The following is a 21,612-nucleotide window of genomic DNA, read 5'->3' as shown; positions in this document are numbered from 1 at the left end:
TATTTGTGTTAACACGAACCAAAATGAATTGCAGTGAATTTAAGGTAGACATTTCTGACACCTACATAAACCAATTAAAGCTGACATGTCATGTTTTGACTTAACATTGGTTCAATGTTTGTTTCATTTTTGGGTTAAACATCAAAATTCACATTTATAGATGTACAGGCTGTTGGGAAAAAAAAATCTTCATTTCAGTTTATTTCAACTTTCATACTGTATTTGTAGCATTTGGTTAAAAACCAGCACACAAAAAAGAACTTATGTAAACTATATTTCAAATTATAGTCCTTTTACTACACCAGGTAAGATTTTAAATAGACCTAAAACACCTCAGGTTTTGGCAAGATCCATGAGCCAGTATCACATGATTATAGACCGTGCCCTCCCATATCCACCCATGGTTTTCATGCATGGATGCAAAGTGAAAATAATTTGTTGGGTCATGAGAGAAAATTTCATTTAGGCCAGAGAAGAACTTCCTTGACTGAGTTTTTTTCTCCATTTACTAAGTTGTGGTTTAAAAGACAATTAATATTCAGTAGTATCATTGATTTGACACGTTAACAGAACTTGAACTGAGCTGGGTAATCATCATGCTTTTGTCTTCTGTAGAGCTACTTGTTTATAATTAAAAGGGGTCATATGATGTCATTTTAAACTTGTTCTTTCTCTTTCTCTTTGTAGTGTTGTAAAGTTGCAAAGATTAAGGGGGTGGTGTTGGCGCAGTGGTTAAACACATGCCTTTGGTGTGAGAGACCCAGGTTCGAATCCACTGTGAGACACCAATGTGTCCCTGAGCAAGACACTTAACCCTTAGTTGCTCCATAGGCATATGACCTCTGACAGCAATTATAAGCCGCTTTGGATAAAAGCGTCACTTAAATGAAAGTCTGTAAAGTCTCAAATGGGAAGATTTGCATAACACAGCCCAAATGTTCATGAAAGAAGGCATAACTTTTATTCTCGCAGTAGTATTGTTGTTGCCGCCGCGATTGATTTCATAAAAGAATCATAGAATAATTTGGGCAAATTAAAATGGATTTCATAGGGCCCTAATTTAAAAGGCTATCTTTTTCCATGGAGTTTTTTATTTATTCTCAAGGCCTAGCAAACAAGTGGAAAGTATTTCCTTCTCCTTTAATGCTAGATTAATATTGCTATGATTATTGATACGGTATGATTTGGAAAATACATTGTGATAATATTTTTGGCCTTATCGCCAAGCCCTATCTTTCAGTCTTATGGTCATCCTCAATTTAGGGTGATAGATATTTTAAATATTTATGCTGTTAAACTTCCTTTCCTGTTTTACACTTCCCAGTTCATTTATACACACTGAAAGACTAGTCAATATGATTGTCTCTGGTAAATGACATCACGCCACAGTAGCTGTCCACACACATTAAGCTGTAAATAACAATTATGTTCCTTTAAAGGTCACTCATGGGAGAATGTCACACATATTGAGTTTGTTGTTCGCCAACACATTACACATTCCTTTTGCTCTGTTTTAATCACTTTTCCTCGGCTCCAGGGACTCATAAAGAGGGATTAGCCACAGACCAGATCAGTGTGAGCTGGACCGCTCCAGTCTTTTAAAGACTTCCTCTCAGATCTCTGGAGCCAGCCTCATTACCACAGAGCTCTGCGTAATTGGACGGAAACACGGAGGGACACATAATATCCGGTGAGTCATTTCATAACAGTGGGAATAAAGGATGAGAGGAGAGAACACGGGCCAAGCACATGTGTGATCTGTCTGTCTCTCACACTCACACTGGTCGGTGGAAAAGAAGCGATAATGCAAATTCACAGTCCGGAAGGGGTCCCGGACCCCACGTGGTGGTCAACCCTAACGTATCCTCTCCTCACAGCCAAGACCCCGCCAGATCATGCTGGGTGTTGCTATGGCGACAGAGATCACCTTCGGGATTCCTTACACACACATCTAGTTGTAATAATCAAGTTATGTGGGCGTGGAGGACTTGATTCATTCTCAGCTCCTTGAGAATAATGGCCTGTGCACGTAGTCTTAGAGATTGGAAGTTCAATGATTGCACTTCTGGTGAGAAATCCAGCATCACATTAATATTTGTTACAAAAAAAAAAAGAAAAAAAAAAGAGCATGCTCTTGAGGAAGCAAGTATCATTATTTTCACCATTGTGATGGCAACTTTAAAACTTTTCCTTTGTGTCTGTGTGTTGACGAGGATATTAAGTATAACCAAAACCTAAAGAAAAAGATTACAAGAAGTACAACCTTGAAAACACGGCCGGGTAACAATTCAATTAAAATAAAAATATTCCAACTGCATTTTATTATTCTATCTCTCTCTCTCTCTCTCTCTCTCTCTCTCTCTCTCTCTCTATATATATATATATACAGTATATATTTTTCCCATTTTAACATTGTTATTTAAGTATTATTGAGATACTAAACTATAATTTTTTTATTAATGCTTTTAATTACAGTGTTTTATTAATATTTAGAATATATATATATTCCTATTATTTTCTCATAGATTCTCATTACTGTGACATGATTCACTACCATAGAGTACATTTTCATGTCCTGTTTATATCCTTTTCACAATGGGCATAATTGTTATGTAAACAAAAATGTAAAATTCAATTTCTTACACATTACTTTTATTTCACAGTTATTGAAATCTGACACGATGTTGTGACTAATATTGGAAATAGGTCATACAACCTTCAGATGTTTGTTTTAATTAAAGGGTTAGTTCACCCAAAAATGAAAATTATCTCTATAACTCACCCTCACGTTGTTCCAAACCCGTGAAACCTCATCTTCAGAACACAGTTTAAGATATTTTAGATTTAGCCTGAGATTTGAAACTGTGCACGGTATACTGTCCATGGTTAGAAAGATAATAAAAACATCTTCAAAGTAGTCCATGTGACATCAGAGGGTCAGTTTGAATTTATTGAAACATCGAAAATACATCGAGGATGAGAGCAAAGAACACGGGCCAAGCATATGTGTGATCTGTCCATCTCTCACACTCATTGGTTGGGGAAAAGAAGTGATAATGCAAATTCACAGTCTAGAAGGGGTCCTGGACCCCACGTGGTGGTCAACCCTAATGCATCCTCTCCTCACAGCCAAGACCCCGCCAGATCATGCTGGGTGTTGCTATGGCAACAGAGAGCACCTTCGGGATTCCTTACACACTTATACACTGCTGTGTGTGTGTGCACTTAGGATAGGTTAAATGCAGAGCACGAATTCTGAGTATGGGTCATCATACTTGGCTGTGTGCCATGTCACTCCCTCACTTACTGTAGATTAACTAAGAAAGTTTAAACATTATAAAAGAGACAAGAAAACAGCCAGTAAAAAAAAAAAAAAAAAAAAAAAAAAAAATACACAAATTACAAGCATAGGTAAATACAACAGAATATCTTACAAGTAAAATAAGGTTGGTATAGTAGTATAGAGAGATAAGATCCCTAAAGTTGCAGTGAATAAAGTCTCCAACCCAAAGAGATATTCTTAATAAAAGTTTAGACTTATCCATGCTGTCCTGAAACGCCTCGTTTAAACAAAGAAAGAATGCGTAACTTTTATTCTAGCTGTATTATTGTTTCTGCCACCGTCACGTTGTGGAGACACTGTGTGTTTCATTGCGAAAGTGAAAATATTTTGTTTGGTCTTCCAAAGAAGGACACAACTAGACATCAGAAGTCAAGTTGTATTTACCACACTGCTCCAGAAGAGTTCAACCCAGATATTCATGTTTGTGCAATGCATTTTATGGAGGACTATTTTTTTTTTACTGTTCTTACTTACAGTCTGAAAGCATTTTTCTCATATTTAAAAAATTTGCCACTTACGATTATAAAGTTGTCAGGACATAGACGAGAGCCAGAGGTAACTGAATCTAAGCACAGTTCTTTATTTACAAATAGTGAAAGTCGAGTAAGTAGACGGTGCTTTTCAGGGGCAATTGCGGTGCCGATCACACAATGCGAGGTGCAGGAAGGTGAGTACGTCTTTTGCAGAGTTATCAATACCACTCAATCACAGTTCCCTAATCCTTGTCTCTTTACAGATTGCTCTAAGAACCGGAGGATATCAGGCTAACACAGGAGATTTGGGGAATTGTTGGATTTCAGGCCACGGGGTAATACTCAGGAATCCTGGAGGCAGTAGAACAAGGACACAGAGGTTAGTGTTTAAAAGGTGGGTATACTTTACGTCACAGGATCTGTGGTGCTTGGGAGGATAGCGAGCTAGCATTCTATGGTCCTTTCCTGTTGGAGGCTTGATGCTGAACTGGAGCTGTGGTGAGTGTTTTATACTGCTTAGGTGATGAGGTTGTTAATGATGACCAGGTGCGGGTGATTAGTATTCTGGTGAACATGATCGCTGTGGGATGGAAGGGACCGAGCTTGAATGGTCCCTGACATTACCCCCCCACCCCCACCCCCACCCCCACCCGACGTTGCCCTCCGACGTTTTGGGGGTCAGGCTCAGGGTTGTGGAGCTGATTTCTTTGGATACTGAGTATGGAATTCGGTGAGATTATTAGGATCAAGAATATCATGACGAGGTACCCAACACCTTTCTTCAGGACCATAACTAGGGCTGTGAATCTTTGGCAAGGCAGCGATTCAATTCGATTACGATTCACAATTCGATTCGATTCAAGAACGATTTTTGCAAATTTAGAACGATTCAATTCAATTCGATTCACAATTAAATTCGATTCGATTCAATTATAATGATTTGATTATGCATTCTTTAAGTGCATTCACTGGATTATTTAAATGCTTCTACTAAATTCTTGAAATGCTTAGTCAGGGGGCAAATTACAGTAGCATTTATGGTTAGAGAACCATAGGTTAGAAAAAAAAAAAAAAAAAACTTTTGTCCATTGTTAAATGCTAGTTTAATGATGCGACATGGCATACGTAAAAATGTATGTAAGCCAAGTTTTTAAAAAAGAGCTTAAAGAGTATTATGTATAAGCTAACATTTTATCACACCAGGGGCGTAACCATAATTTCAGAAGTGACAGAAATGTCAAATACAATCATTTTATGTATGTAGCCTATATAATAATAATAATAATTATTATTATTATCATTATTTTAAAAGGAATTATCTTCTTTTTTTAATTACTTTTAATTAGCTGTAATAAATCAAATACACTGCTGGACAATAATCAATCATTTGTAATCAATATTTTTTTCCTAATGGCAATTTTATTATTGTTTTATATACTACGCTACATTTAATTAGCAATTATTTAAATTTTCTGCACAGAATAAGGTAGAAAATATACTTTATAGTTTCTGTACTGTAATAAATGTCAATTAGCACTGCATCATTCATAAATTGTTTGTGGGGTTTTTTTTTTTCATCAGTTCATTCTGCTTTTATTCAGTTTAGCTGCAGATATAGGCTGGCACGTCTATGAGAGCGAGTTTGCTTCTCTTTCAGTGTGAAAACGTCTTCATCTCTATTTAACTTTTCCTATCGTTTATAATCGATGCATCGAGAAAACGAGTGAATCGTTACACCCCTAAGCATAACCCTCCCAGTCTACCAGATACTTGAGTCGACCTCCACGACGTCGGGAGTCCAGTATCTCCTTTACTGTGTAGATGGGTTCGGCTTCTACGGGTGCCACCTGGGGGATTTCATCAGGGACAGAGTTTGCAGAGGAAACAGAAATAGGTGAGTATTGCAGATTTAATAGGGAGACATGAAAGGTGGGGTGTATCCGGTACTGGCCAGGTAAGTGAAGCAGGTAAGTGACTGGGTTGATTTGTTCTTCAATTGGGAAGGGACTGATGTACAAAGTGTCTTAAAGTGTTAAGAGTGAGCAGAGGAGATGAGAGAAATGCGGAGATCTTCAGGTACATAGGTCTTAATTGTGGGGCATTCTGAAGGAACGGGTGAGTCTTGTAATAGCACATGGAATCTGTTCATCGAGGTCCCACTGGATGGGATTGACAAATAATGTGGTGGGCAAAATGGGCTCGGGTTCTTCCAGGGTTTCCTCGGGAGCATGGAGGCGGGATAAAGTATCTGCTCTAGAATTCTTTGATCCTGGACGGTAGGCTATTTGGAGATGGAACCGGGTGAAGAACAGAGCCCATTGTGCTTAGCAAGGGTTAAGTCTCTTGGCCTCTTTCAGGTACTGGAGGTTTTTATGCTCAGTAAGGACAATAAATGGATGTCTGGGCCTTTCCAAACAGTGCCTCCACTCTTCCAAGGTGAGTTTCTCAGCTAAAAGCTCTCGATTGCCAATGTTGTAGTTTCTCTCAGCAGGTGATAACTTTCGGGAAAAGAAGGCACAAGGCATGGGGTTGGATGAGCGTTCAGGCTATTGTCGAAGTGCTTCCACTTCTACGATACATTTTTTCTCAAGGTTTGGATGCTGGAGTAGTGGAGCAATGACAAAGACAGTTTTGAGCTCCTGGAAGGCATGCTCAGCTTCAGGGTTCCAGTAGAGGGTCTTCGGTTTTCCTTTCAGGATTGATGTTAATGAGGCTGTGATCATGCATGAATCGACGGTAGAAATTTGCAAAACCTAGGAATCTCTGTAGTTCTTTGATTGACTTGGGCGTGGGCCAGGAGATAATGGCTTGGGTCTTACGGTCATCCATCCTGTCTCCTTCTGCACTGAGATGGTAACCCAAGAACTCGATGGAAGTCTGGTGAAACATGCACTTCTCTGCTTTCAGAAACAGGGAAAACTTTCGGAGCCGTTGGAGTACTACTGAGACATGACGTTGGTGTTCCGTTTGATTATTGGAGAAAATGAGAATGTCATCGATGTACATAAATATGAAGCAGTCCCGGAGGACTTCATCCATTAAACTCTGGAACACAGCGGGGGCCGTATGGCATGACAAGATATTCATAGTGTCCGGCGGGGGTGATGAACGCCGTCTTCCATTCATCTCCTTCCCGAATTCTGATTAGATTGTAAGCACTCCTAAGGTCCAGTTTGGTGAAGATGCGGGCTTTGCGAAGTTGTCGAAGCGAGGATATATATATATATATATATATATATATATATATATATATATATATATATATATATATATATATTGTTTTAAGCATTATATAGCACTTGTTGTTTGTCGTTTCTCCGATCACAAATGCAGACATGGTTTTATGTTTACACGGCACGATACGCAACACGTAAAAACACAGTATACATCATTATAATCAGCAATTATGCCCCCACTGGATGCAACAAATGCTTTGTTTGTTATGGGTTATCTTTGTTTTGTCTTGTTGTGCCGGGACACACAGCATTACAGTATGTTAGAGTTATAACATTTCTTTCACACGCTTGAGGCATTCTGCCAATCACAACGCAATGGATAGCTGGGCAATCAGAGCACACCTCGCTTTTCAGAAAGATAAACTTTGTAAAAAAGTTCAGGTTGATGTGCACATCAGACATGCACACAAGAAACTGCTAGATTTGTGAAAAAGGATGACCACATTAAATCATTGAAAAGTTCAAGAGTTCAAGAGTTTTATTTGCTCTGAAACAGTAAAAGTGATGTCCACATATTTCCTAGTGCCATGTGATAGAAGTGTTTCTGTGCCTTTTTATTAATACACAGAACAGTAGAAAGTGACAGGCAACAATTGAAGAGGGAAAGGGAGAGGCCAGGGAAACACAACTCAACTCTTGCCTTCTGCATCATGAACCAATGTGTGTCTGCTGGGCCGCAGCTGCAGTAGTAGACTCCTGTTTGAATACACTCTATTGGATGTCAATCTATCATTGTGGCAGCATCGATTTCACATTTACCCACATTTCAAGTTAACTGTAGTTCGTCACGTCTAAGTAGGTTCTCTGCTAGAATCAGAAACAATATGTCATTGAACGTTGTTCGCCACACTTGCAAACAATGTTTTTGGCCAAGCTGAAGTACAGATATTAACACTGTTAATGTATTAATCGGCCACTGCATAAAACGAGCATTTAAGCTGTGTGTGATTTTTGTGTCAACTAGCTAACTAGTGAAGTTGGATTTTATTATTGGCCTGGAATAGACCTTAGTCAGTTTAGACGCCATATTGAATTTAACACACATGAAAGCAAGAATGTGAGGGATTGACTTACAGTCTTAACAATGGCAACATAACGTATAAATCTACTAGATCACAAATGTTTCACAACTCACAGCTCTCACTACTGTTTTGTCTGCTTTGAAGCTTTTCCGGAAAGATGTTTTGCCAGCTGGACAGCTTGTATTGTTAAACAACAGTATCATCCAAGCCTCTTAGTTGTGTGGCTTTACATACCTGTGGTCACTTAATGCACACAACTGATTTAACTGACTCAATGAACCTTAACACTGCAAACACAGGTGCAACCAATCATGAAAAAGGATATTTAAGGTAGCTTATTGCTAGTTCTGTTGTCCTTGAACTCTAAGAGAAAGTAGCAATATGCAAACCACAAAAGAACCCCCTGATTATTTTCATTTTGAATTAGGAGAAGGATACAAAAAGTTATCACAAAGGTTTGAAGTCTCTATCTCCACAGTCAGAAGTATACAGTAGTTAGAAAATGTCCTTGTGAAGACTGGTCAAATTTTTGCACCTGTCTGTTTTTATGATTCACTTTTGTTAATTCAATTAATGTTATTTCAAAATGGAAATGTTGCTGTTTCCAGAAGGTATTAAATATATCCAAAATTTTCATAAAACGGTACTTTAATGGGACAGTCCACTCAAAATGGACATCTGCCAGGTAATCAAAATCCAGAAAGGTCATAAAGATATTTTAAAACAATATACATGAACTCAAACTTTAATCCAAATCTTGTGAAGAGATACAATTGCTTTATTTGATGAACAGACACCTGGACTTTCAGGTGAGGGACAGAAACCTCTCAGTTTTCATAAAAAAAAAAAAAAAAAAAGACTGGAACATCATGCATGTCCTGAAATCACAAAATCATCCACCAACTTGCTCAAGTAGACAGATGATGCACTTTATGACTTGAGACTTTTTCCCCCTGTAAAACATTTTATGTAACTATCCTTAACACTACACTAACTTTGTAAGAATCTTATCACAAGACAACTCTCCAACAGTCTCTCCAAACTAAACCTTGTCTTCCAGTTCCTCAAAGATTTTGGTTAAATCATCCTCATCTTCTTCTCAAAACAGACACCATAAGATTTGTTGTCATTAATATTCACACTGTCTAAACATTACATCTTCTATATTATGTCAAGTTTTTGCAGTGTTTCACCATCCATTCATTCATGCAGTTCTCCAAAAAAAAAGAAAAAAGGAAGGGAATTTCCCCAGTGAACGAGAAGTACACTTTAGCATACTTAAAAAAAAAAAATAGAATATAAGGAAATAATATAATTTAAATTTAATAAATGCAATTAGTTGAACTAAAGAGTGCTTTTTGACCACTTTAGTAATGACATATTTTATGCAATTTTAATAACATAATTACTTCCATTGTCTTTGAAATAAGGTTAATGTGCCAAATGCACTGACAAAAATTTATGGTGAACTAAAATATAATTTAAGTCATTTTATGGCATATAGTCATTCCATGCCATATTGACTCCATATTATATTCTGTTTAACATCTGCTTTTAGGTAAGTATATAAAACAGGTTTGGAATGCCATCAGGATGAACTGTTCCTTTAAAGCTTCCCTTTGGTCTTGCTCAGTCTCACAGCAGGCTGGCATAATGCTTACCCAAGACTCATTCCCTGTGTCATTTTCACGTTATTTCATGTGCTTTTTTCATATGGAATACTCTTTTCCACAAGTAACAGCAGTGAGCAAGTAAAGAGTAAACTTCACCACATGAAAGGAGCTGAGCGCTGGCTTTGATAACACTGTTTACCAGTTAGCCAAAGGAATAAGAGAAAAACATGAAATACTCATAAAGGCCTTTTGGCTACTGAGAAGCAAACCCACTATCCCATACAGCTCCCTTGGCGATATTGCTGGGAATACAGGCAGCATAGCCGCTTTTTCAAAAAGCCAATTACTCAACAATAATGCCTTAAATTACTTTTTGACCATATTTAACTAGTAAATATACTGTAACCCTCAAATGAAGTGTGAATGGTTTCACTGAACATGAGAGGAGGGGGATTTCTTAATAACGCTGTAAAAACTAATTAGTTATTTTTGTTTGTCTTTCACTCACTCCCAATCTCTTTTCACTTAAAGGAACCTTTCACACAGAAAAAAAATTATGTAATTACTTAATTATCGACATTATATTCATATTGTTCCAAACCCGTTATGACTTACTTTTTTTTCCCATGGAACATTAAAGGAGAAAATTAGCACAAGTGTTCAAGCTGGGAATTTCTGCCTTATAAACAAAATAAATATTGTTTATTGATTATAGAATATTATCTTATATTGATATGGCAGACGTCTGTAATAAAAGACAAGCTTGTCAAAAGTCAACAATGATTTATGGAGTGACCTTAGCACTACCCAACACTTGATCAGTTCTATGCCTTGGAGTCCATTCACGTCACATGTTATATTAAGATAGTAGCTTTCAGTCCAATTAATATGATGGATTTGTGTCTGTTTCTGCCTTAAGGGGGAGGAGTGAGACACAGACAAAGACCAAGAGGACATGTCTGGAAATTATCCATAAAATGACAAATACAGATATGCCATAGAAGGACAATTTTACATTGCAGATACTTTTATTTAGCTACTGTATCTATAAATTACTCAAGTGCTGCTTTATTCATGAAAATTTAAATTCTATTGACAGCATGTGTTTCTATCCCAAGGAATCTTTTTGTAATCATTAAGAATGTTTTATGATTTCTGTCAATTCCAGCCTCTACTTAACAGACGACTAATTCTGGTGTGCCACACAATGACTCCACAATGAACTCCAACACAATACATGCTGATGAAGATCTGAAAGAAATGTTTTCCCTGAGCGATAAGATTTGGGGAACACACACACATATACACTTGAGAAAATAATACAGGAAAAATGACATTCACAGATACACAGAAAGATGCTCTCAACCGAGACGGAAAACAAGAAATTGCACGTCTCCCTGGCGCCGCATCTAAAGAAAGGTTTGTGAGTAGCCTACTTCATCCAGCCGAAAGGAGGTTGAGGCAGCCTGAACCTGACCAACTGTATACACAGTAATTTTTCAACAATTGTGGAGAGGGACATTTAGGAGGAAAAGCTATTTGAGCCTTTACAGCGTGAGACAATGTTGCAAGGAAACACATTTCCCATATTCTGTTGAAGAATTCTGTCAGGTCCATACCTGAGAATGAGCTTATATGATGGATATTCCTCCGAGAGGTTTTGAGACAACAACAACAACATTAAAATAGCAGAGAGCATTCAGATGAGAAATGGAGTGTGTGCATCTGAAACAGCTGTGTGTGGGGCAAACAGTAGCATGTCTGCCACTGACTAGAGAGAAGAATAATACTTTATGTTGTGAACTTTAAAGTTGTTTTCATGAAAATTAGAGGAAAACTCAAGAATGCAATAACCTTAGACACAGCTGCTGTTTTCAGCAAACAGGGCTAAGATGTTTAAAACAATACCTACTTATGAATTTCAGCCTACTGTTAGCCTCTGTACAAATGGCACCCTTTATGTGGACTTCTTGTAAGCCTTGCCTACACATGCCCATCCACAAGGTTCTCTTGGATCCGTCTATGCAGAGTTCCATTCAAAACCTAATTAATATATAAAATAACAGGTAGGAGAGTCTGATCAGGGTTTGAGCTAAACTCTTCAGGGCAGTGAGCCTCCAGGCACAGATTTGAGGAACTCTGCCATAGAGTGTCCCATTTTAAGTGCTTTAGTCATGACCACCTCATTCCAAATTCAAGCCGAGACCTGAATAGGTTGAGTCTGAGTCAAGACCAAGACCAAGACCAGAATATTTTCAAGTCCAAGTCAAGACAGAGACCTGAAGAGGGACTGAATGTTTCAATGTTAATAGGCTTTCCACTGGGTTGAATAAAGTCTGGTTTTGGGTCTGTTGCTACTCAAACCTCCACAGCTCACACACAGTGAGCTCCCATCCAGAAGTGCATAGTGGATCATATGCGAAAATTGGCACAGACCATAATAAAGTTCCACAGTACTGTAGTACCCAAGACCGAATTTGGTCCAATGGCTCCCAAGTCCAAGAGTCGCAAGACCAAGACCATGAAAATTGACCCAGGATGGAACTGCAACTAAGTCTGGTCTTGAAAACTACAAAACTGGCCATTTATCATTTATGGTTCATAAAGATACTCACGAGAACCTCCTTGATGTGCCCTTGAGCAAAGCCTACTGGTGTGCACTTCATAATGATCTGCTGTCCAATAGTCTGTGCAACAGAAGTTGGCATTAAAGGGGTCATATGACGTTGCTAAAAATAAAATAATTTTTTGTATTTGTTGTAATGCAATTTGTTTATGCGGTTTAAGGTAAAAAAATATATATATTTTCCACATAATGTACATTATTGTTGATCCTCTATGCCTCGCCGTTCTGAAATGTGTAAATTTTTACAAAGCTCATCATTCTGAAAAGAGATATGTACGCTGATTGGCCAGCTATCCAGTGCGTTGTGATTGGCTGAATGCCTCAAGCGTATGAGGGAAATTTTACGTCCCTTACCATACCAAGACAAAACCAATAAAACCCATTACAAACTAGCCATTTGTTGCATCTAATGGGGACATAATTACTTATTATAATGACTTATACGTTGTGTTGTGTATTACACTGCACAAACATAAAGGCATGTCTGGAGAAATGTGCTATTCTACACTGCTCAAAACTCATGTTTAAATCATCAGTGGCAAATTCTTTAAATATGAAAACGTATTTACAGGCTGTGAGTCAGAAACTATCTTTGCAAAGTTGGAACTGCCCCACTTTATAGAAACAGACACCATCATTGTAGGCTACTCTCACAAGAAACAGTCTTTATCCTCCACAAAATACGCTGCACACATCTGAATATATGGGTTGAACTGTTCTGGAACAGTGTTGTAAATACAACTTAACCACTGATTTCTAGTTGTGTCCTCCTTCGGAAGACCAAACAAAGTATTTTCACTTTCACAATGAAACACACAACGTCTTCACAACATGGCAGCGGCGGCAAAGTTTACCTCCAACCATAGGCATAGCTTGACGTTTGAGCTTGGGGGGGCCAAACCAAAAACTTTTAAATACATTTTAGCATTTCTGTAATAACCGTATTATGTGTAATAAAAGCATCCCGTGGATCACCTTTATAAGGCTGTCAGGGTCTGGAGTCAGGCACCTAGCTTCATCTTTATTTTGGTTAGGTTCAGATTCCTCTGCAGTTGTTGTGTGTTGTTGTAAAAAAACACACACACTAAATATCCATCCATGTCATGCAACTGTGTGCAACAGGCAAGCGTAGGCTATTATCCACCAAAATGCAAAATGCAAATAAATAACAGTAAAATATAATTTGGAGTTGAAAACATTATTAATTAACAAATATTTAGTCAAATCTGTCAATCATTAGGTGGATTGAAAATCTTTCAATCCATCCCCCCGCAATCTCTGCCTATGCCTCCAACCCTAAACAAAGATGCCTAAGAAAGCTAATAAAGGTTTCTAGGAAAATTACAGGTACAGTAGGCATGTTTGATCAGAGTTTGAGTTTAAATCTGCAGGGCACCTGCCCTCCAGGGATGGATTTGAGAAACCCTGCCAAACAGTCTTGTGGGCTTCATGGACATAACCTGCTATCAAGCCAATTGGGATGGCATCAAAGTGAGTAGCACCGTGAGGGATGAGGATACCATTTGCTGCTTCCACTCGATCTTTTGTCTCCAGCGTTTTTAAAATTGCATAAGAAGTGGCCACTCTGTGGAATGACTGATGGGAGCACTTATCTTCATCTCCAACTGTCGCCGCATACGTTCCAGCCAACAAATAAAATGAAAGTCATCATTTACCTGTCATATGCAAAAGCCTCTGACAGTAAGTAAATGTAGTCTTTTACTCTAGTTTTTTCCCCACTGATATGAGTAGACTTGATTAAAACACGTCTCACCTTCTCTCTCCCATGATCCTTTACTCATGTGCAAGAGCTGCTTTTACGTCTCTCATTAGATATCTGTATTGATTGAGCCCGCATCTCCAGGCTTACTGTAATACAATTAAGTGCGAATGACCCTAAGTGGAAGGTTAATATGAATGTTGAGATCCAAAATGCCAGTGTAATTTAAAGAGACGTGCCCTTGGTCTAGCCCCTACTTTTAATGTCCATTAGCCCATTTAGAGTGCATCTTCCATTATGTTCCCCTAGAGTCGCAGTAGCACCCAGAGCTCTGATGGTATTAGCAAGAGTCCCTACTTGGCATTGCAGTCCTCTCTGCCTGCTCTGTATCCCTGTAAATTTCATACAGACATATATTTGGCATTTCATCAAATGAAAATAAATGTCATTCTATTACATGGCCTGTTATGAACTGCCATTAAAAGCAATTTACAAATGGAAAAGGATGAAATATGATAAGCACATTGCTCTTTAAAGCCAATACAGTGTCTCTGAGGCTACAGAGGGCCTAATGAAATTCTGGAGGCATCTTGCTCTAACATGATTTCGGAGCAGGGGAGATCCAATCATGAGGGGAGTGTGTTGGAAAGATCCTTGTAGCAGAGAAACACAATCCTACACGAGCACAGACAGGCATCATGGGAGAATCGCTTACCCCAGCGACTGAGCTTAGGAGGGTATTTCCTGACAGATAATACCATACAATGAAAGCACACGGACCCTTAAGCTTCATTTTCAGAATCTTATTTTGTCCTCAGATGATGCACAAGAGTCAGCTCTCCCTTGTGAAATTCATTACATTTTGCCTTTAAATTATTATTATAATTTTATTTTTAAATAAGTCTGAGGCTGGGAGCTTCAGTCATGATACTATCACTCACCGACAAGCTCGAGGCTCTGAGGTTTATTACAGTCCAAGTTAATTAGACCCGCACTCGAATTAACATCATATTAAAGGCGAAATTCAACCAAAATATACAGATCGGAAGGGCAGGATGTGGTGACAGTCACAGGATTGCCTTATGATTGAAATATTTTACTGAATATTTGTTAATTAATAGTTTTCAACTCAAAAGTAAATAGGCACATAATGCAGTTATTTTAATATAAGTAAATGAATAAATAAAATCAAACTTACTAATAGGCTTTCCCAATTTTAGTTTTAATTTTCGTAAGAAGTTGGCACATGACGAATCTGCATTTTGACGGATAATAGACTACGCTATATCTGTTTTAGAACAGTTTATTTTGATTTTCGTTAAAATCTACTTAGCGATTCTGTTGGCAAAACAAATGTATAAAACTATAATAAATACTGTAAACTGATGTATTTATTTTCTGTTTTTGGCCATTTCACCTAACGATACGTTTCAATTTCAGTTTCACTTGTAGTGTTTTCAGACTGCGACACACAACAAGTGACTTGTGGAACTAATCCAGAGATTTCCCACCTCTGAGCTGTATAAGCTATTTTATCAAGGTTGATGCTAGACAAGGAGCTTAAAGAGGAATAATGGGGCTGCGGGGGGAAGTCTGTGATGTGGGAGTCACAGTGGCGACGTCAATAAAAGATTTGGCCTGAAAGACTGAAGGCTGTTATTTGTATGATAATGCTGAGCCGTGTTCCATCATTGCTGAGCTGTGGGCCACTACAGTCCCAATCTACCGGTTTAGACCAACGGCGCCACTAGTGAAGCACGTTCTGCAAAAAGGTGTGTGACTGAGCTTGATGGATGGAGTGTGTGTGCAACGCAACACATTCCTCTGAGGCCAGAGATGTTGATTTTATATGTGATTGGATGATGTTTCTGCAAGGGCCTGACTTCGGGGGAAATCAAAGATAAAGAGCGATATTCACGTTCTCTCTAAATCTTAATGCCTGAAGCTTTATTTTAAGTCCAGATCAAAGCAAAAGGCCAGACTGTTCCTTTCACTGTGAAAAGCATAGTATCGACCCACACCAGATCTGAAATTCTATAGCTGGTCACGTAATATTTCTGAGTCATGGGTTATTGTCAGGAACAGAAATGCTCTTAGTTTAATAGACTGGTGAGCCAGTTTAATTTGGGCCTCCAATTATTTACTGGACACTGTCTGATCAAGGCAAGGTGAATACAAAAAAGGACAGTTCACTAAAGAATATTATGTTTGGATTATTTTCTTACACCCTAGAGTGAGTAAGAAACTGCTATATTTTCAGTAGTGTAGTTGTGCTTTCAGTTTTCATAATGTACTGTAGCTTTTTCTATAAGCTACTTTTCTAAAGAATTTACTCAATACAGCTGTAGTCAACTTTAAGGTCTGCAAAATATGAAACCTTATGTGAAGCCTCTCTTGATTTTGATAGAGTTTGGTGTTAGCCTGTTGCTAAGCTAACAACATAATACACTAATAAGCATAAGATACACTTCATGCATAAATGATGAAATAATTTATCTATAGAGAAACTATTTTTTATGAATACTTTTCCCTATCGAATGAATTGAAATGTTTCTTGTGCAGCAAAAATCTACATTATATAAAAAAAAATAATAATAGTATTTTTGATCAAATAAATTTAACCTTTAGACCAACCTTCCTGGGTCATGACTTCAAATACTGTCTACATATTGAAATATTTCATCTACTCATTAAAATTACTTCTTGCTGACATAAAATGAATTTTAAAGAGTTTAACTATGAAATAATATTCTAATATTTCATAAAAACAATGGTCCCATACATGTCCACATATGTCTTTGCTAAGCTTTGAATATCCACTGACCCTAAAACTGCCCCCACTGTTGGGGTGTGCAGTGTAACATTTGGAATCACCGTGAGTTTTTTTTTTTTTTTTTATAATTTGAATGCTTTTCATATTTTATATAATTTTCCATTTTCAGAAGCCATCAAATGCTGACATTGAATGCTCCTCAACCAATAAAAGTTGTGCCATCCTACATTTTTTCATTGACATTTTTTAAAGTTAAATGGATTTTGAAAAGTGTTTTGCTCGATCAACATTATTTAGACCTCAGAAAAATAAAAATAAAAACAATAATACAGTAAATTAGATCTCTAGACACTAATACTGGTTTTCCATACTGCTGCACTCTTAAAAGTAAAGTTTCCAAAAGGGTTTTCTCAGAAATGCTATAGAAGAACCATTTTGGGTTACCTACATAATCTTTCATTGAACAGTTCCCAAAATAACTATTTTTTTTTTCATAGTGTGAAGAGCATTTTATGAACCTTATCCAATATAAAGAAACTTTTGTCTAATAGAAAGCCTCCATGGATGTTAAAGTTCCTTTATAGAACTTCCAAAGCCATTGAAGAACCTTTATTTTTAAGAGTGTGGAGGAGAAGAGCCTGTCTGCAAGGCCTAGTTCCTGTGTCTGTTGCCCAAATCATGGAAACTCACATGTTGCCATAAAGAAAACAAATGTGCTTTTAGTCAAGTATTATGCTAATTATGCTCAAATTACTAAGCCATTAAAGCCACGGTTTTGTTTATCTTCTGAAATATTTATTTTATATATTTCTTATTTTCAAACCAACACACTTTCGATTTTACTGACATGTTTTAGAGGAAATTGCTGATTCATTTTCTAGTACAACCACAGCTCAGAAGACGTGAGCCTGTGATGTTGGGGGTGAAAAATATATTTTTGGTCAGGTAAGGGGGTTGGCTTTATCGTTATGTGAAGAGCCACTCAAGTACTCTGAACAAACAGACGCAGAGTTCAGGAAATGAGAACACAGCAGAGGAAACAGTTCAAAACACAAGTGAGATTTTAGAAGGAATCAAGAGGATAGAAGTGGCTGGCAGTGTGTTGTTGCATGTAAACACGTAGGCATACGTGTATTCACGTGTGTGCACCAGAGACTTGTGTGGGAGATTAATAGAAGTGAGAGGTGTGAGACATGTAGGACAAGCTTTGGCTGTGTTGGCCGCTGAATTAACCTGTCTGTCACTATTAATCGCTGCTCTGCTTTCTCCCGCACTTCATTCTTCAGAACTTAATGCCTTCTGCTCAAACCTTATCAAGTGCCTCTGACACAATGTTTGTCAGGTATTTCCCTCAAATAGATACTTGCTTTTCCCTAAAGTCGCTGTACCTTCTGCCACTTTCAGAAGAGTAAATACAGCCTGACGTTGGTGGCAATGCTCCATTTCCTATCAGACAGCCAATGGGATGTTGTGTTGTCACTGGTATTTGTTAAATAGCTACAAAAGTTCTTCTAACAAATGTAAAAAAGTAGCTTGAACAAACTTTTTTTTTTAAGGGGTCATATGATGCGTTTTAAATTTTTTCTTTCTCTTTGGAGTGTTACAAGCTCTTGGTGCATAAAGAAGATCTGCAAAGTTGCAAAGACTAAAGTCTCAAATCCAAAGAGCATACAATGCATATGTGGCACAAAGGCTGTTTCTATAAAGTGGGGCAGTTCCAAATTTGCAAGGAAAGTCTGGCGCTTCTGACTCACAGCCTGTAAGTAACGTTAGTTTTTTATATTTAAAATATTTGTCAATAATGATTCAAACGCGAATTTTTAGCAGTGTAAAGTAGGCTTGTTGTTTCTCCGATAACAAATGCAGACATGGTTGTAACTCAGTTTGTAGTCACAGGAAGGAAGCAGGAACCTTTAATGAACATTTAATCAAAACTTTAATAATAAAATAAACAATAAACAGCACGACAGCACGACAGGCCCTTGCAGATGACTGTAGCGCACAAACCAAACCAAAACACAAAATAAGGTCCAGGTCTGGTCCTCTGTCTTCTTTCACTGTCGTTACTCCTCATTTTATCCTTCTGGAGCTCCTCCTTGGGACTCGAGACCGGTGAGTGGTGCAGGTGTAGCTCATTATCAGTTACTCTAATGGCCTCACTCTGTTCCCACGTTTCTCTGTCCCACCCCACTCATCATAATGGTTTTATGTTTACGCAGAGTGATACACAACCTAATGTGTAAAAAGACAGTTTAAGTCATTATAATCAGTAATTATGTCCCACTGTATGCGACAAATCCCTCGTTTGTAATAGGTTTGATTGGTTTTGTCTCGTCTAGTGATGTCCGGATCGCGAACAAATCGTTTGCAACCAAACAGCTGTTCGTAGTCATTGAATTACACATTAGAGAAAAATATATTATGGAAGTCAATGGGGATCAAAAAACTATTTGGTTATATTAACATTCTTCAAAATACCTTAATTAAAAAATATATATGATAATTTATTCACCCTCATGAACAAAGTCACTGTAGTTGTTTGGAACCCTAACATTCTTCAAAATATCTTCTCTGATATCACACAAAATAAATACCAAGTTCTGTCATGAAACTCTAGATGGTGCAGGCTGATGGGTCATTAATGCAAACTGATGTTATTCACAGCATTAAACTACTTGGAGTAATGACTGATGGAAATTCAGCTTTGCATCACAGAAAGAAATTATATTTAAAGGATATTAAAATAGAAGCTATTATTTTATATTGTAATAATTTTGCCAGATTACAGTTTCTTTTCTGAATATTTGAATGAATAAATGCAGCCTTGATGAGCAGAAGAGACTTCCTTAAAACACATTACAAGTCTTACTGATCCCACATTTAAATGGCAGTATATATATATATATATATATATATATATATATATATATATATATGTATGTATGTATGTATGTATGTATGTATGTATGTATGTATGTATATATATATATATATATATATATATACAAATGAAGATAAACCCCAAAAGCATCACTTTTGCTTTCAAATAGATACACAGACATACTTCATGTGCTGGGCTTCAACCACAACTACTGGGGCCAAAAGTTGTCTAAATAAATAGTTTAACCAATGAACAAAATTTTTATTATTTACTCACCCTGATATAATTCCAAACTAATATTATTGGTTCTCGCATGCCTCATTACCAGACATGTCTAACAACTCCATATTTGTTTGATAGCAGAAGCTATAGAGTTTTAGGGAACAATAATGTAATTTTTTTTATGTTTCTCATTCTCACACAAAACTAACATATGAATTCAGATGACATACTGAAATATAGTACACAAGTCATATGGACTACTCGTCGTCAGATGAAAAAGTGCAGATTCTTCAAAAAGTCTCCTTTCATGATGCACGGAAAAATAAGAGCATATAAGTTTGGAGAGACTTTAAATATTGACAGAATTTGGATTCCTTTAATGCCAACATTCTACTTAAATTGGGATAAAGCGATTTGACAACTTGGACTTTGCCTTTCCGAGGTCTTCCTGTTTAATTCAGGGCCGAAGGAGCCAGACGTTCTTATGTGAAGTCCTCAGGGAGCCTGGTTGAGCAGGTTAATGTTTTACACACATTTACACACACACACACAGACACACACACACACACACAGAATTGGATTGTAAGCTTTATTCAGTGGCAGTGTTCAGTGGGTTGTCTGTACAGGAAACAAGCTTCTCTGTCTTTATCGGCTGTACTACAAAACGCATCCACAGGGAGAGAGAGAAACGACGGCGTTCACCACCCCCTCACACTCTCTGATAGGCAAATAGTATAATCAATCCCCAGTAGGTGAGAATGATTAGATATGATTTCGGTAATGAGATCCCTTTGAAACTGTCAAATGGAGGCTGTTTCATTGGAGGAATTATCACCTGAAGTAGTCGCACCATTTACGAAGACATGTCCCCTACTTTTAACACCCTTACGAATGAGCGCTCGCCAATTAGTGCATTTTAAACGCCCACTCAGGAAGACCAGAAGCGAGGGATAAAACTCATTCTTATCTTTCTAAAGGACTAAAGTGTTTTGGTCCACAGTCCTCACCTAGCAACGGAGTGTCAAGCATAAAATGCAGATTTTATTTTCCACCGTGGCTAAATGGCATGTTTAGCTCATGTGTACATTCAGGTGCTGCGGCACTCACAATATAAGCCTACTACTAAATCACAGTTAATGTCATTAAAGAAAACATTGAATACTCTTTCAAATGATCAGTTACAAATGTAGCTTTCAGCAGGAGATGTGAATGCCAGGAAAAACAGACAGACAGTAACACCATCTAAATTTATAGAAACATCAACATATGAGATATTTGATATAAAACAAGCATGCACAAACCCTATACTTGTCAGTTCATCTTTTGTTGTCTATAAAATAACTGTTGGAATCAAAGAGATAAGAATATGACCAGATTGCATAAAACAACTATGCAAAACGTGATAAACAGAGAAACAGATACAGTCTTAAAACATAGAGTAGTGTGCTCCCTAGCTGGACAGCATTTGTGGGCATCACAAATAGTTTTAAGACAGCCAAAAAGGTAAAATACTAATGCACACTGTCATACGGTAACAGTTTACTAATCACACAGATACCAATACTAATAAATGCTCATATAAATGTATACTAGCAGGGTTTATGCATAAAACATTATAATTTTCAAAATGTACATTGAAATGTATTATTTACCTTAAAAAAATTTAATTGTAAAAACCAATGTCCATACTAACATGGAATAAT

The 21,612-nt window shown here is 37.4% G+C and overlaps 1 protein-coding gene across 2 annotated transcripts in view; it reads right to left on the bottom strand.

Annotated features, from left to right (window-relative positions):
* The window catches only part of LOC113049196 (potassium channel subfamily T member 2-like), a 58,057-nt gene that overhangs the window by 34,105 nt on the left and 2,340 nt on the right, over positions 1-21,612 (bottom strand). The gene's annotated exons all lie outside the window — the stretch shown is intronic.

The sequence above is a fragment of the Carassius auratus genome, chromosome 3 (genome assembly GCF_003368295.1).
Source record: "Carassius auratus strain Wakin chromosome 3, ASM336829v1, whole genome shotgun sequence".
NCBI classification, from domain to species: domain Eukaryota; kingdom Metazoa; phylum Chordata; class Actinopteri; order Cypriniformes; family Cyprinidae; genus Carassius; species Carassius auratus.
Note: the sequence above shows the minus strand (reverse complement) of the source record. Positions and strands in the feature narration are given on the sequence as shown.